This window comes from Pteropus medius, unplaced genomic scaffold (assembly GCF_902729225.1).
Source record: "Pteropus medius unplaced genomic scaffold, Ma_sr-lr_union100, whole genome shotgun sequence".
NCBI classification, from domain to species: Eukaryota; Metazoa; Chordata; class Mammalia; order Chiroptera; family Pteropodidae; genus Pteropus; species Pteropus medius.
Genome location: NW_024352786.1, coordinates 1,729,787 through 1,748,877, shown reverse-complemented (window position 1 = coordinate 1,748,877; position 19,091 = coordinate 1,729,787). Strand labels below are relative to the sequence as shown.

The 19,091-nt window shown below is 32.1% G+C and overlaps 1 protein-coding gene and 1 pseudogene across 1 annotated transcript in view; one reads left to right on the top strand and one right to left on the bottom strand.

Annotated features, from left to right (window-relative positions):
* Positions 1 to 19,091, bottom strand: part of BANK1 (B cell scaffold protein with ankyrin repeats 1) — a 267,758-nt gene that overhangs the window by 207,226 nt on the left and 41,441 nt on the right. The window lies entirely within an intron of this gene.
* On the top strand, positions 13,914 to 14,032 carry LOC120591319 (uncharacterized; annotated as a pseudogene).

The window sequence follows — 19,091 nt, the reverse complement described above, 5'->3', positions numbered from 1 at the left end:
TGAATGCATAATGCAAAACTAAAAAACTCCAAGAAGATGACCTAGGAGAAAACCTAGATGACTTTGGATATGGTGCTGCCTTTTTATATACAACACCATAGACATGATCCATGAAAGAAATAATAGATAAGCATGACTTCATTAAAATTAAAAACAACTGCTCTGCAAAAGACAATATCTAAAGAATTAGAAGATAAGCCATAGACTGTAAAAGAGTATTTTCAAAAGATACATCTAATAAATAACTGTTCTCAAAATATATAGAGCTCTGAAATTCAACAATAAGAAAATGATAAAACCAATTTAAAAATTGGCAAAAAAACTGAACAGACATCTCACCAAAGAAGACATATAGATTTCAAATAAGCATATGAAAAGATGCTTCACATCGTATGTCATCAGGAAAGCCAAATAAAAACAAAAATGAGATATTACTACACACCGATTAGAACGGCCAAAATCTGAAACACTGACAACTCCAAATGCTAGGGAGGACGTAGAGCAACAAGAACTCTGATCCATTGCTGGTGGAAATGCAAAATGGTACAGCCATTTTGGAAGACAGTTTAGTGGTTTTGGATAAAACTAAATATGCCCTTACGGTGTGATCCAGAATTCGTGCTCTTTGGTATTTACTCAAATGTGTTGAAAACTTATGCCCACACAAAAACCTGCACATGAATGTTTATAGCAGCTGTATGCATAATTGCCAAAGCTTGGGAGCAACCATAATGTCCTTTGCTTGGTGAATAGTACATTCAGACAATTCATTTCTAAAATGAAATGAGCTATCAAGCCATGAAAAGACATTGAAGAACTTAAAGGCATAATACTAAGTGAAAGAAGCTAATCTGAAAAGGCTATGTACTAATCTGAAAAGGCAAAAATATAGAGAATAAAAAGAGTAGTGGTTATTAGGGACCTGGGTTGGCAGGGGATGAATACCTAGGTAGAGCACACAGGATTTGGGGGCTAGTGAAAATATTCTGTTGATACCATAATGATGAATAAATGTCATTATACATTTATCTAGACTCATAGATTGTACAATACCAAGTGTACCCTAAGGTAAACTGTGGACTTTGGGTGATTAAAATGTGTCAACGTAGGTTCATCCTTAAATAGTTAAAAATATACCATTCTGGTGAGTAATGTCGATAATTGGGGTGGCTGTGCATGCCACAGGGAAGGGACAGGGAGGGTATAAAAAATCTCTGTATCTCTCTCTCAGTATTGGTGTAAACCTAAAACTTCTCTTTAAAAAATAGTCTTCAAAAAAAGTATACATATACAAAACTATGTGGTAAGAATTCAAGATATATCTTTGAATACCTAAGAATAGACTAGTGCTATATATACCAAAAATATAGAGTGATTATTTCTGGCTGGTGGAGTTATGAGTAATTTTATTATATATATTGCTAAAAATATTAATTAATATCTAATAATATATAATATATATTCTGTTTGTTCTATGAAAATGTATTTTATAGATTTAACTATATACATTCCTCAAATAGAGAAATGAATTAAGATTACAGACAGAGCACAAGTATCTTTTCCCCTTCTCTACAGCATGTAAATGCAATAAGAGAAAAAAGTATTTTCTTTATGTGTCATGACATAAAAATAGGTAGGAAACACTGTTTTGCAGATAGTATATGAAATATATCAGCTCATCACAAAACACCTTCATGTTAAGGTGATACAAGCAATTCCAAAAGAGATTATATGGAATAAAGGTCACTCTCCTCTTTTAAAATGAATATAATATTAGGGAAAATAATGAAAGATCCCCTAAAGCAAGACAATTTTGAATATTATTTTTTAGAAATCAATAAAATTACATTGTAAACAGTAACATGGGAACACATTATAAAATAGTAAATGCTAGAAAATACTTTCCTTTATGAATTAAGTTGCAAAACCTGGTATATATTTAATTTTTAAAGTTTGCCATATGGCTTCCAAAATAGAAACCTTCTAATAGTATTTTTTTAATATAATTTTTAGTGTAGATTGTTTTATATTTTGTCCCCATTTATTTGGCAACTGATTAAATCTTCATTTTTCATGAGGACAGGTTTTCTGATAATTAACAAAACTGGGTGAAGATTGAAAAATAGTGGACTCTTTTATATCTATCACATTTGAACTTCTTTAGTTATACTGATTTGATAAAAAAGGAAGTTATTCCTCAATGTCCAATGACTCGGCAAATCTGACAGCAGACAAATGAAAGCTTTAGTTTTCATCATAAATAATTTGGATTCCCATAAAAAAAACAGAAATACTGATTGAGAAGAAATATGCTTACTGCTTAAAAAAAAGGAAAAAGAAAAAAGAAAAAAAACCCTTTTGTTTTCTAATATAAACTTGGGGAAAGAACTATGTACTGTAAGCTTCAATTTCCTCAATTATATAATAGGATAAATAGTGCCTTTCTTGTTGGATTGTTTTGATTACATTTAATAATACACATAATGTGTCAGGTCTAAAGTAGGTAGTCAATATCAGTTTCCTTTTTTTTTCTGATTTCTGATATCAAAGTGAATAAAAGCAATGTTTTGTTTTGTTTTGTTTTAAAGACTAAATCTTTCTCAGTTTGTATATCCAACTACAACTTAGAAAGGACTGCAACATTCCTCTAGAATTTTAACACTGAGCATCACTGCTTTTGTCAAATTTAGAATCTTGGTAAGTGATTCTATAATGACAATTCTGCTGAATTTATTAACTATGCTTAAGGTGGTACAGATTCTAGTACGCTTCTTTGTAGTTTTAATGTCATACTGAAGACTAAAATACTCCACACCACTTAGGTAAGTAAATGAATATTTCTCCCAGAGATAAAAGGAAACAAATGGACTTTACAAAGAAGTGTAATTTTTACCAACCTATTAGTCTAGTCCTCAGTATTCTTAAACAATTTTTGTTGTCTGTGGTTCATTATAATGGACATAAAATAAGAAATATTTCATATAAGATTACTTCCAAAGCAAAAAATAATCATGATAATATAAAACATATTGCCTACCAAATATATATTAAAATGAATGCACTTAATACAGCCAAGCAAACATTGGTTTCTAATAATAAAAAGATAAATCTTTATTTTAAATGCTCATTTTTTTTCCTGGCACTCTATCAGGACAGACTCTGCCAGCTAAAGTTCTCTCATATGTTAGCCTGAATGTATATTTATATTTTACTCTTGGTACTTTAGTCTTCTAACTTTAGTTTGTTACATGCAGGATAATTCCAAGGCAATGTATATGTAAGGAGACTCTGTCTTTGGTGGTCTATGAGTTTCATTTTACCTGCATTGCTATTCCATTCTATTTATTACATTTTCTCATTTTTCCTATCCTTTCTCTCTCCTTCTGTTTTATCACCCACTAACTCACTCTTCCATTAAGGTACCCTCTCTTAGTCAAATTTGCTACACAAGAATAGTATATACCTTGCAACACAGACTATGGTCTTGAGAACAACAACTTATTAGAAGGGCAAATCCCAGCCTCCACCCTGGACTACTGAATCAGAATCTACATTTTAAAAGAATGCAAGTGATTTGAATGCACATTGAAATTTGAGAAGCAATGTGCAGTAATAATGTATAACTTTGTGTGATATCTTCCCATAGCATTATCATAGAATAAGCCAACAACTGAAATTATATTATGTATTTATCTGTTTACTTGTTTCTTGCCTATCCATCTAGAATGTAAGCTTTCAAGATGAGGCAATTGGTTCTTTTTCTTTACCTCTTTATTTCCGGTGTATACAGTAGGGTCTTCCACATAGTAAATGTTTAATATTTGTAAAAGTAGACATAATAATAAGATGCTATGTATTTGTATGCATAGTAGATACAATTATTTGTTGCTTGATTTAATGATTGAATAAATCCACGCCTAGCTTGTGCTTTTTTTGGGGGGAGTAGTATCTTTGGGCAGTAATTTATTCTATCTAACATATTCTTTGCCTGTTCTAAGGAATTATATCTGTACTTCAATCAGTGTAACCCTAAAGTCAGGAACTAAACAAAATTAGAGAAAATCACCATAGCAAGTACTCAGCTTACCTCTTGCTCTCCTATACATTTTCATTGTGTACTTTTTTTCCGAGAGTTGCTAAGGCAGTTTTAGCGTTACCTATGCCATCAACAGTTATTTCCTGCAACTGGATATATGAAGCACTGAGGTTTAAGAATTATAAGGCTAGTTAATGAAACAAACTCTAATTATATCCTCTATGGAGAAGTTCAACATGTATCAATACTAATCCATTTCAGCAGATTGTCCAGAATGAAATAAAATCAAGGTCTATTGAATAAGGCTGCAAACAAGAACCAACCATTTAGACTTTTAGTTATTCTCTTTACTGAATGACATCTTAAAGTTTTTAATTTTAGTTGTTATATTTTTTAAATCTAGGTTATAAGAAAAATTCATGTATGAAGTGATCATTCCAACTTTGAGTATTAAATTATAAACAGAACATGTAGTTCATGAGTAGAGGAAAGCTCTACTCTTAAAAAATGCTCCAGTGAAATACCTAGGGCATGAGAATGCACACTCAACCCAGGCATATTCAGCAACTTATCAGTTTCTTTTTGTTACTCTTTTCTTATAATTAAGAAAGAAAATACATGGATTCATCTGAATTACAATTGAATAGTGTTCCAAATGAGATTGTAATAGTATGAAGCAATTTTTGTTATGATGTTAGCTGAATAAAAAGCATGTGAGTGTTTGTGTACATGTATGTGTGTGAATATATCATACGCATATACATGTCCAGTGTATATATGAATATATGAAATAAGAAAAACATCATCATCTTAACAGTGATTATTTATAAGAGGTGGAAATAAAATTTATTTAAAAATTTCCTTTCTTTTCACATACACCATTTTCAATGACCCATAAATATAATTTTTTCAGTAATACAAAAATGATCATCAAGAAATTATCATTTTTATTGAATGAGAGGATAGCAGCAATTCCATTTTTATAATCAAATTTATGTATTTTCTAATTTAAGTAATAAATATTCATTATGTATAATTTAGAACACAAAGAAAACAAGACAATAAAATTGCCTATAATTCTATTTCCTAGAGATAATCATAGCTGACTTTTTGATATGAAACCTTCTAGTCTTTGAAACATGTAAATGCATCTTTTTGAGAAATTAAAATGGAACAATCTTAAATGTATTTATACTATTAGTTCGAACAATATTTTATATTCCAATGGCTCCTTGCAATCAATATTTTCACATACATTGTACTTTATTTTGAACACACACTTAAAACTACAAATCCTGTTCAATGCTGGATTACTGAATTCCTGTCAACCAAACTATTTATAGTTTTTAAGTTCTGAGTCAGAATCTGTTCCTCCCCCATATATTGTTCCGTCAAATAGGAACTTTTATTCCTATTGTAATGAGTTTTAAAAATATGAAGACAACACAGTATTTTGAATCAAACATGGTTTAAGAAATAAAAAATAGATACAATTAACCCAGGAATAAGTTAATAGAACCATCAGTAAATTCAACAGCAAAATCTTACACTTTGCAAAGTAAATGACGAGGATCTTCTGGTCTTTGAGTAGAAAATAAAATATCATTTAGAAAATGATTTGAATTTATTTTCCTCATAAAAAGCTTTAAGTGGTTTGATTAGGGAGATAGTACTCTGCATATGCACATTCCTTCTCTCTCTCTCTCTCTCTCTCTCTCTCTCTATATATATATATATATATATACACACACACACACACACATACATACACATATATATACATATATATAATATGTGTGCATATATGTGTGTCTGTGTGTCTGTGTGTATATATTTCTCTCCTATATCCTAATAACACCAATACAACATGTTAATTGTTAAGATAAAGAAGGCCTTAAATGTAAAATGGTGAAGAAGAGAATGTTCAAGTCTCTGAAACCATGCTCCCATCAGTCTTTTCTTTAATCTCCATGAGATTGAGGAATTGACTGTCTTTGTCATTGTTGAACGCATGATAGGTTCTCAATAATTATCTGTAAAATAAAGAAATTGATATATTACAGTTGAAAATGCTTGAAAGAGATAAAGTTGGGGAAGTGGATTGAGGGAAAAATGTGCCAACCTCTCTTTGCAAAGGATTTATTTGTAATTGTCTTCCCTGTTGAGAGTCAGAGGGCCATCTATATTCATGACAATTTTAATGTCTCTGTTTTTGGTATTGCCTTTAGTACAGGTATTTATACAAAGCTACAGATCCTAGTGTGACCAGCTTCGGGAGATTACGCATGGAAGCAAAGAAAAGGCATGTGTGTCTCATCTGACTTCCACAGTGGCTCAGCAGAGAAGGGCAAACACCTATGGAGTAGTTAGGCTTGGAGAATGACGCAATGGCTGAAAGAGAAAGAAGGGAAGGTATTGGAAGGACAAGATCAAGATCCTAGAAAGACAGGCCATACAGAGAAGGCACATACTTCTATAATGCCTAAAAGTCAGAGAAGCCCTTACCCTTGGAAAGAGTAAGAAAAAGAGGCTGCACATTTGAATTACCTAAATTTAAGAAAGAATGTAATTGCTTCTCTGCTCCCACGAATTAATGATTAAATTAGATTTTAAAATCATAAAAGAAATTAATATAAGAATATTACCTTCACTTGGATTTCTGCCCCCTTCTTGAGCTTGGGTTTCTCTTCTATCCTCAGTGAGCGTCTACATAATCTTAGCAAGTGGTTTTAGCTCAACCTTTCCCCTCCCAATGTAACACGATCAACTGTAAGTTACTGTCAGGAAGCTGAAACATTTTTAGTGATGATGTCTTACAGCTTAGGAAGTGAAAGGGAAGCTATAATCAATTCATTGTCTAAAAGGAAAAACATTTTAAATAGAGATTTGTTCTAAAATGAGTATCCATGATTTTATAAGCCAATTTCCCAAGGAATATTAATAACAGCTAACAACTACTGAACATTCACTATGTGCTAAGTACTGTTCTTAGTGCTTTGCATATATTAATATACAATGCTCTACAATTCTATGAAGTAGGCGATAATATTACCTTCATTTTCTAATTTTTTATTCTTGAACAAACATTTATGAAGCCCCAGCTATGTGCCAAGTGCTGTGCAGGATGCCAAGGTGAGCCATCCTTCCCAGGACTTTCAATTTCATGGGGTGGAGGCAAACAATACACAAGTCAAATGTGAAGTGGAGCAGAGGTGGGGAAGTTCAAGAAAAAAAATTAAAGCTAGGTGGGACGTATGGGGTGGAGGTTGCTGTTTTAAATGAGGAAAATAAGACTTCCTGTAGTAAGTTAACTATTCCAAAGCCATACAGCTATTGCTGAAGCCAGGTACCCCTCCCCTTTCACTACACTATACAGTTTCCCCATCTATGGTTAAATCCACGCATATAACAGTCAGTTATCACAGGAATGATATGATAGAATCAAAGACACAAAATTTTCAGAGCTGTTAAAAACGACATATGGTCCAAAACTCCAGTGAAAATGTCTAGGGCATTAATTCTTACGATAACATAAAGTTGTATTCCATTTGACACTGAATTGATATCCCAGTTAGGATTGCTAATTTACACAGAAATGGCAGCTTACGTGTGTGTGCTTATTTACCAGTCTTGTTGCTCACAGATTATCTCACAAGAATGTTTTATTTTGCATAGAATTCCCAGGGGTGGTTTGTATGTTGTCAGATGGACTCTCACTGCCAGAGAAAATGACTCATAGTGCCAAATATGTGGAATTACTATCAATTAGGTAATGACGATTCTGCTTTGTCTAAATTGGACTCGGAGACTGATACATTTCTGTATTTTTTTTCTTCAAGTATCTTCAAATTATTACAATTATCTAAGAGTAGAACTTGAACTTTGACAGCAGACTTAATTTTTTATGTTTTTAAAAAAATGTCCACCAGCGTTCTATACATTTTAAATAGTAATCAACATCTTAAACTGATATATCTAAGAATATTTCCATAAACATCAGGGCTCTGTACCTGAGGACCTTATTTTAACTTCCAAATTAAATAAATAAAAAACTTCAGTGCCATATATATGTAAATAATTTTAGGACGTGTTATAGTTTTTAGTTTCAGATTTGCATGTGACTACACAAAATGACTCTGAAATTGCCTGCTTCCAAATAAAAGCAGCCTTTTAAAGGAACTTTTTCTTCTTTCACTTTCTCAAAAATACTATCTACAAGTATAATCTTTCCTTAACTTGAATACAAATTATAGAAACTGAGTCAGTCCACCTTTGAGACAGAAATAGTTTTTGCTTTTTTGTCTCATATATTCAGTGAGATTTATTATGAGAAAGGGCTTTTGGCAGTTAGGCCTAGGAAAGTTTTCCTTGAGGCTTACTTTGTTCTTAGGTAGGCCCCTAAGTCTGTTTGTGTTGGGGTAAAAATAAGAAGTGACATATAATGAGTTTAAATTAAGTCTCAAATACCCTGGGTTTACATACATAATCATATTTAATCCTCATAATTATCCTAAGAGATGCGTAGTATTACTTTCTGATTTTACTGATGAAGAAATGAATTCTTAAAAATTTTTAAAAATCGTCATAGGTCACAGAGCTAGACTCAAACCCAGGACTATCTGACACCAAGCCCTGCGATCCTGGCCACAGAGTTATACTTTTCACTGAAGGTAAAAGAGGCCTGGCTGATCCACATATATCTTGCCTCACACACAAGCAGATCTGCTTCTATTAAGAATGAAGAAGAGCCCTAATAAATTACTTTGCTTCATCTGTGACAATGGTCTGCTCCCATTGTAGCCATTTCAATCTCCTAATCCCTGAGCATAAGCATCATTATCTGGTTAAAGATTCAGAAGTAGCCAAGGTAAAACCAATGAATCATTGATGTAGTAACTGGTAAAAATGTATTGTGCACACACCAAAAAGACAGTTTGCAAACCAGGAGAGCTGAAACCAAAACACAAAATGAGGCTCAGGGGTACACTGTTACAATGCAGCTTCTACAGTGAGATAGAAGTATTTTCATGGTGATTGGCGATTAAGCTAAATTCATAACTAAATTGGTTTTATCTGCTCTGGGAAACTTCAAGACTAGTCTCCATTTGCTTTTGATTTTAACACTTTCATGTATGTTTTTTTCTTTTTGCCTATGTGCCTAGTTCTATTTTTCCTTAATTTTTAACTTTTCCACAACAGTTGCTTCCAGTGTGAGACCTTTCCCAGCTTCCCCATAATCATAGCTCTTTGGATATACTGTACTTTATTCAAAAATATCACATGGATTATTTACACATTGTTTTCCTGTTTCTTTGATTAGATAGTGAGCTCTTGAAAGCAGTAACTGATAATCTTTGTTTCTATCTCAACTCCAGGTGACTACTGAAGGCCTGCCGCATAGCAGATGCTCAGTAAATGTCAGTTGTTTAACACCCTTATTTTGTGGATAATTAATCAAGCCAAAGGGGAAAACCTATATTCCAAGGGAAAGTAATTGTTCCTTATAGCAAATATATATATTTCGAAGGAAAATTATGTAAAGTTGAGTAATAAGGAAAAATAAAATATACAGACATAACGCTAACTAGCATGAGAAATGAGAAAACAAACATAGATAATATGAATTTTCTGGTTTATGGAAAAAGCACTCTTAATATTAAAATGAATTTCAAGATTATGAAATAAAAGCATTCCCAATATCTAAATGAAACAATTAAGAGGAAGCATTATAAAATGCTTGATTTTACTGTTTCGGTTAACAGTGAGAAAATACATCCTAGAGAAAAAAGGCTCATATAAAAAAAGTATATGAATTTATGAAAATCAGAGTAATTTGGTATGATTAAAATATTGATGAAAAGGACACTATGGGGTACCATTTTATGATATTAAATCAAGGTTAACATGATGGAATCTTTATCATAAAAATAAAAAATAGGAAAGTAATATTGACAAGGAAATGTGAAAAAAAATCTTACTATAATGAAATGAGACCAATGGGATAGAGATAAATACTGATAGTCCAGGAAAAGTAGATATTTTTCATTTGCAGTTTTGAGGTAAAGAATAATTTTTATTAAAAAAAAAAAGGAAATGCTTCAAATGGAAAATTCAGAAATTTATTTATTTTAAAAGTTTTTAAGTCTTTGCTATACTATTCCAGATAAGAAAATTTTATATAGCTCATTTAGCTCATGAGAAAGATAACTAAAATGAAAAGACTATATAATATTGTATTCAAAAAAACATATTGCAAACTTGTAAATATAAATCATGACATGGGGCCTAAGACATACAATATGTTAAATTGTGACCCTCCTATTAAATCTAGGATGTGAAGGTGCTTTCTCTCCACAACTGAAAATACAAATGATGAGTCAGGAAAGGATTCATTACCTATGACAGCATCGGCCTTAGCAAAGCTCATTCTAATTATTGCCATCTCAGGTTTTCATCCCAGATTTGGAAATATAAAATTCCAGACAATATTAAGGACACTCTGACTAGATATAAGTACCTATATATCTAAGAAGTGAAAAATGATCTGGTACTCCCAAAGTACCTTAAAAATTATTTTTTCAAATCCAAACAAATTTGTCTAGTAGCATATTTATTTGAAATGTGGGTGCTGGAAGTGTCTGACCCACATTTTGGCTCTGCCATTTTCTAGTTGCCTATCCTCCTTTGTTTGTATTTTTACTTAAAAATCAGAATGGTACTAGTACCTGAACCTCATTGCTTTTGTGAGGATTAAATTTAAAGTGTGCATAAAGTTCTTACAATAACACTTGGCTCATAGAAATTCATAGATGAATGTTAGAAAATAAATTTTAATGTTGGAAATAAAGAAATGGATCGATCATGGACAAATAATGCAAGAGAAGTAATATGTTTTCTCGTACAAGCACAAATGCCATTTGAGAACTGGACTTTGGAAGGCTGGAGCTAGTGCTCTGACTCAGCTTGGTTTTTCCTAGATTCCTCCCCACTTCTGATACTATGAGTCTTGCACAAATGATGTAACATCTCAGAGTCTCAGTTACACCATTCGTCAAATAAGAATGTTGGAGAAGATATTATTTGAGACCATTTTTAACTCTAGAACTGGTCTATGATTTATTTATAAAAGAGTTTTTTAGACAAAATTTTTCATATGAACTACTAGAAAAATTGTCATTATAAATTTATATCTTCTTCCACTTTTCATAATAGCTCATCTGTTTATAGCTCATTTCTGAAACACTATATTTTGCTTCTCCCTACATCCATATTTTATACCATTCTATGTTATTATCATTACCATTTAAATCTATGCATCTACATATTAATACTTTGTTTCATTATTTTGATCTTTTTGTTCCAAACTGGAATTGTTCATTACAGTGCAACATTGATTGTGGTAAGATTTTCATTTTCTCATGGAATAGTTGTTAATATAGCATTCCTGAGCCAAAGGCAAAAATCTAACATCCAGGCCTATCATTTCACATATTTTATTTTAATTTTTAATTTTTTTATCTTTAAATTAAAATTACTGGGGTGACATTGGTTAATAAAATCATATATGTTTCAAGTGTACAATTTAGTAGTACATCATTTCACATTTTTAAAAAATGTTATTCCCACATTCATTCAGTAGTATAGTCCTAACTTGCCACTTATGCTTTTTGCCTTTTCCTCTAACATATTATAATTTTGTTTTAAAATGATCTTATTTACTTATTTGGCAACTGCTCTCTTAACCTTTAAATAGCCTACATGTTACTCTATAAGAATTTATCTTTGCAATGAAATATGCCAAAATGTTAACAGTGATTGTCTCTAGGTATAGTCATTCTGAGTGACATTTCTTTCCTGCTTATATTATCTGTACTATTCAGATTTTTTACAGTGAGCATATATTTTTTTCTATAATTAGAAAAAATAAAAACTTTGAAACACTTTACTTTAAAATTCTTATCCATAATTCAAAGTTGGTGTCATATATTTGTTGAGATCAAATAAACTATAAAATTAAATATTTGAAATTATATACTATTTTTTTCCTAACAGAGAATGTAGAAAAAAATTAATTGCATAAGTCTTTTTTTCCTAACTTCTAAACAACTTTGAAAGATTAATTACAGATTTAGACATAAGCCACAATTTCTCATATTTTAAAAGAATGTCATTGAGTTGTGAATTAAAAAAAAAAATTATTGTGTGTGGTTCTAGTCATTGTGACTAATGGAACAATAACTGAGAAAATCGCCTTTGCTTAGAAGGTCCAGACTAGAGAACAGGATGACAGAAGATTGGGTGGCATTCAAGTAGAGTTGAAACATACATGTTCTCAATTACCATAATGTTAGTCAAATTAAATTCCTGTTGCGGTAATTGAATATAAGAAAGTGTTGAATAGAAAGCTAAGCTTCATATGGGAAGCTATTAAAGAGATTGATGAACATTACTTACATCCCTACAAATATATTTCATAGCATTGTGATACCATTAACAGTCCAAAAGAGTACAAATATAGGATGAACTTACGAAGAGGACTTGTGTTGATTTCCATCTGCTCCAATATTCCTCATAATTCAAAAGGAAATCATAATTGCCTAGTAGAGTCCAATCATAAAAACTGGATAAATATAGCTCCTGGGAACACATATAATTCCAATTCTATTATGCAATAAGTAAATGGACATCTACAAAACTTTCAGCTCTCCAATTATATAGGAATGTTAAGACACTAATAAAAGTAATTTTAAATATTTCATTTGAACTTGTGAAAAATACGTATCCTCAATATATGAGTATAAATGAATTCCCATTTGGTGGTATCATAAAATGTCTGACTTTTTAAATCAATTTTTATTTATCAACATAATTTAAATTGTCTATTGTGTTTCTTAGTAAAGAATTAAGTTAAAATATAAGGGCCTATAACTTCATTCCCTGTGTGAAGTATAAAAATATGGTAAATCAATGTTAGATAAATCATTTTGTATCAAGCTTAGTTGATCTGATATGATCCTGTGTTCCATCTTCCAGCATAAACCAGAAGATGAGAAAATGTTACTGATGTTAAGAAAATAAAAGTTTAGAGTATCTGTGTAGGAAAATTACAGAGACTAGTAAATGGTTGGTTACCAGCCAGAGTAAGACATGTTTAAGTCAAACACAGCTCATACGTAACATTTCCTTCCAATGGCTCAATCATCACTTGAGGGTGGAGTTCAAAAGACCTTAGATTACAGATCTATAGGCTTTAGGATATGGGCTGTCTTGACAGGTTTCAGAGCTAGAAATTTGATTCAATTAGAGACAGTAATATTTTGCTTTTTTGCTCTATACATAGTTTCTTCCTTTTAACACTAGAGTTAATCTTTAGAGAAGCCTGAGAATGGTACTGTTAATACAGCAGCTGACCATTTCCCATGTGGAACTGAAACATAAAAAAGACCGGCTTTCAACAAAAATGAAGAGAAAATCGTCCAAAGGGAGTAGAATCTTTGGAAAAGCAAGGAATTTGACAAGCTAACTATTATGTAGTTAATAGCATATTGATCCTGAGTAATATGAAACAGTGTACCTTAGTTTTGATTCAAAAAGGGAGGTAGCAGAAATCTGAAATAAAAGACATTATATTTATAATATAAATATGGTGAAAGCCACCTAAAGTCGTGTTCAAAATGCCATTACTAATATAACTAAAAATATCCTGACCAAATGCCTTCATTTTATTAGCAATAAATAATTTGTAACTATACTCTGGTGTCTATGACTAATAAGCTATTAACAATTTTGGTGTTTTTGAGTTTCATTCTTCAATATATATAAAAATGACTCCAAAATAACATTAGGAAACTATACAAAAAAAAAAAAAAAAAATGGAGTCTATGGCCATGCCACCCTGAACAAGCCCGATCCCGTCTGATCTTGGAAGCTAAGCAGGGTCTGGCCCGGTTAGTACTTGTATGGGAGACCAACTAGGAAGACCAGGCCCTGTAGGTGTAAAAAATAAAAAATAAGGGATTGTAAGCTGACAAGGTCCTTGCAACCTGTGAGGTCAACCAAGGGTTGCCTCGCCTAATCAAAAAGATAAGCTAATTAAAATAAAAAAGATATTTTTTTAAAGAGAAGTAAAATATGTATCATAAATCGAGGAAAACACCTTGGCATCCCAACCCTGTTGCCTCAGAAAGAGCTGCTTCATTAAATCATGCAAGCCAGAGAAGCTCTCTGAGACAAAATAACACACTGTGTAAAGCATCATATACCTGAACTCACATTTATAACTCAGACTTTTTGAGTAATATAATTTCAAACAATCCATCATTTTAATTGGAATTCTGAAGTTATAATGAACTATTAGTTTCTTAGGGAAAGAAAAAAAGCAGATATTCAATCCTTGAATATAAAAGTTGTCGGCTAATAATTGTTCAAACCTTAATACTTTCTAGAAGTACAAAAACAGTTTTACAGCCTTTGCCCTAAATGTTCCAAATTATCATTACACATTTATTATTAGAATTGATTAATTATCATCTAAATTAGTGAACAATCAACATAGGTGTTTTAAATCATAGTGCTAATTTTCTAAAATATAGAAATATACTTTGTTTGCTGCTCCAAGGCACCTTGACTTTATTCTGTAGGAAATGTAGAGTCCATAACTGAGCATGTGTTTCAGTAAAATAGAAAGGAAAGAGACAGGCCACCAGCAGCGAACCATAAAAGGAAAGATGATGATCCAGGCCAAAGAGGATGGACAATGGGAAAATACACATCTCTAAGACAGAGAAATTAATTAAATAAGGGAGAGAAAGAGGTCTCTGTGGTAGTGCTGGGGTGATAGGGGGGTAGTAGTGATGCCTTTAACTTAGACAGAGAACACATGGGCTATTTTTTTATGAAGGGAGGGCAGAACAAAATAACAATTTTACCAAAACTGAAGGTAGGACATAATTCAACACTGTGATGTCTAGGGGAAAAGTGCCAACTACAACAGTGATTTAAGGGAAGCGGTCCATGAGGTCATAATAATTTTCATAATAATACTAAGATATATTTTGCCTGTGATGGTACAAAAATTATGGACAGTAAAACAACTGTCAACTAAGCACTAATAATAATACTACCAAATTGTAGTATAAGCTACCATGCACTCGTGGTCAAAATAAATATTAATTTTGTATAAGAAAAAAGATACCATTACACAACCTTTAGAATGGCTGAAATTAAAAAATGTTGGTGAGGGTGTTGAACAACTGGAACTCTCAACACTGCTGTTGGGAATGCAAAATGGTATAACCACTTTGGAAAACAGTTTTGTAGTTTGTGCTACAACGACTAAAGATATTGAGCATCTTTTCATGAGCTAACTTGGATAACTTTTTGACAAAGTATCTATTTAAATATTTTGTCCAGTTTTTTCACTGGATTGTTTTTATTATTGTGTTTTGAGAGCTCTCTGTATATTCTGGATACAAGTCTTTTAAGATTGATTTTTCTACTGATTATGCATAAAATTTTCCTGCTTCTTTGCATGCTGGATAATTTTGATTCACTGTTCGATATGAACTTTACCTTCCTGGATGCTACATTCCTATAAATATTCTTTATGTAGCCTTATTCTGGGGTGCAGTTATACTACCTGAAAACAGTTTAATGTTGTTAAGGCCTGCTTCCATATTTTGTTAGGTGAGGCCAGAACAGTATTTAATCTTGGGCTACCTTTGCCCCCAATACCCAGGTAGTACCTTTCTAAGTATCCTATCTACTATCTCTTGGATTATAAGGTTTTTCCCCTCTCGTTAGTGGGAACAAAAACTACTCTCAGCCCTTACTGAACTCCTGAGATTGTTCCTCTGCTCTACAGCTTCCTCTCTGTGCAACTCTCTCCTCTCCAGCACTCTGCCTTGCAAACTCCAGCTGCTTTAGCCTCCCTGAACCCCCACCTTCATCTTCTGAACTCTCAGAAACTGCTGACTCCACCCGGGTTACCCCTTCCTGTATTATGGCCTTGGAATTCTCTCCAGGTAATAAGCTGGGGCAATAATAGAACATCACCCCTCAGGGATGATGTTTCTAAATTGCCTCCTGTTAAACATGTGCAAACTATTGTTTCATATAATGTTCACTTTTTTTTTTTTTTACCTATACTGTATCCTAATTATATCATTTTGGCAAGAAGGGAGAGTCTAGTAAATGTCTTTTTAATATTCTATGTGGCAAAATGCATACTACACTTCTGCTGCATATTGAAGCTCAATAGTTGCTCAAGGAGAAGCACCTGTGCAATTCTTTGAGTTGATGCTAAAAATTGTCTATCACTTGTCAAGTCTGAGTGTAATACTAAGAAGAATGTGCCTCTCGTTTCTAAATACATATCGAGATGCAGCAGGAATTTATTGACTTAAATGTTGCCGAAGCCAGTATGAGAATCTGCCTTCTATTAAACCAGACATTAAAAAGTTTTGCAAAAATGCGAAGCAATTAATTTTTCTCACTACTTCATCTCAGTTTTTGAAAATATAACTTTTTTGCATAGAAATGTGTTATTTATATTATCATGATAGACTTATTATTTTTAAGTGAATTAATAAATTTAAAATTCTACATTTAATTTCTGACATTATAAAATAATCAGATTTAACTAACATGAACAAAAGCTTTCTGGGGTTCTTGAAAAATTTTAAGAAAATATAGTTGTACTGAGAACAATATGTTTACAAATTGCTAGCCTAGAATTATAGATTTGAAACTTTAGCTTAGAGAAAATATTTTAAGCCATGTCAGAATAAAAGAGCCAAAACAGAAACCTGAAAAATATCCTCCCCTTCCTCTGGTTGTTCAACATCTGTGCATTCAATTTGTCCCTAAGACCTATTTATTTTATCCTTCAAGCATCTTTCTAAATTGTCCTCTGGTATACATCTGCCTGTTAATTCCTTATTTAGGCCCTCATCATTTCTCCCTATACCATTTCAATATCTTTCTTCTGGTCATTGCAGCCATCATTTGTTTAGCACACCATCAGACTAATCCTTATATAAATCCTCCATAACTTTGCCTGTTTATATCTCATCCATATTTGAAAGGGCTTTGAAATCAGTGCCTTGCACTTAAAACTCAAACTCTATAGAAGGGAGAACAACTCTTCAGATTGCACCTGGCTCAGGCTAGCTCTCTAGCCTCTTTATACAAGAATGTTTATACATGAATTATTGTCATTCAAAGCTACATGTAATTTTCTCGGTGAAATAGATTTCCTTTGCCTCAAAATAGTTCATTTTGTCACATACCTCCAAAATAGAAGAGTTTAAACAAATAAAAGCCAGTAATTGAGCCTTCCGAGAGTCATTTTTTTCACTCTCTATGTATGAGTAACAGACATTACTATAAATATGTGACTAGACAATAGTTACACAAAGATTTTCTTTTTAATCTGGTAGAATTATGCAACAATAGAATTGACCAGAAATTCCCTGGACAGGATGTTTACAAGGCTGAAAACAATCACCCTATGTAAGGTCTACACTTTCTGCTCACTGCAATTTCAATTAAGGGAAGATTTAAAGAAAGTTGTAATAGTAATAAATTTCATTGTTACTATTTATGTAATCTATTTAAAACCTAAGAGTTTATGAATTGATCTGCAACATTCTTTTTTAGCTATACTATCAACATAGTATAGCCTCTCCTGTCCTAACCCCTCACAACTCACTATAAATTGGAGGCAAGGGCATTAGAAGAGAGAACATGCAATAAAACTAAAAGTAACCTTAACTTTTAAAAGTAGACTTTATGCCATGTTTTCCCCCAAAGACATCCAACTAAAAGCCAGCACACAAAAGCACAGTTTTCAGACATCTTTTCCAAGGGGGTTTATTACTGGAAATATAGAACACCACAGTTTCACATATATCCCCATGGTGGTAATTCATGGAGGAACTATAACACAAACGTTGCAATTTTATTAATGTGCCCTACCATGCTTATTTCTAATCTGCTGTTATTATAGACATAAATCAGTAAGTTTTCTTATACTGTAAAGTCTACTATGAAAAAATTAGTCTTTTCTTGGGCACGACTCTGAATTCAACTACCTAATGCAGTGCTATGTATGCTAATAAAACATGAAAATCAATTAAATCATGTATTTCCTACAATGAAATGGGCCTACTTAGTATCTTTGATAACTGAGAGATGATAGGAAAAATAGAACACAGTTTTATTTGCTAAAAGAATTTGTTCTCTTTTCAGTTAAAGAATGCCGGATGGTTTATTTTTAAAAAGTGATTAAATATTAACTATTTCTAAGGAATCCCTTCCTCACATAAATATAAATATAACTATCAGTTTCACTGGGATTTTTAAAAATAATTTTTATATGCAGCATTTTAGAATCACTTTAAAATGGGTTTCCTGTTAAATTGGAATGTCCACATATTTTACACTATCAACTCACTTCAGCTTTATGGTTGTTTTATTTCAGAGGTGGATACGAACAATGAAAAATGAAACATGATAGTAAAACAAAGAGAAAGGAAGGTTTAGTTGCTTGGTTCAAAGGCTCCTGGAGACCCTGTCTCAAGATATATGAAAAGAGATTTAAATCAGTTGAAACTTCTAATTGTTCAGGGTCCTTGTTATACTCATAATTGATAACAGTTTTTTTAATTAAAACATGTTTCTAGTAAACTGTTTACAGAAATATAACAGACTAGAGATTCAGAAGTGTTAATCCCTTTATATCAAACCTAAAACACTATAAATAATAATTTAATAACAATAATTTTTCACTCATGAATAACTAAAGATGAAGTAAGAAAATTTATCAGAGACCAAAACAATAAATAGGCACAAATTCATAATGTTAAGAGAACATATTGGAACTGATATTAGCTCTGAGTTTTTCTGCCCTTCTCTAGTGATACTGGGCTTGAAGGAGCCCCATACTCATTGGAGAGGACCTAATACTAGGGTATGGGCAAAGTAGGAGATCAGACCAAAAATCTTCTTATAAATGGGGAAACCCAAACCTGCAAAAAAAAAAATTATCTTTCTC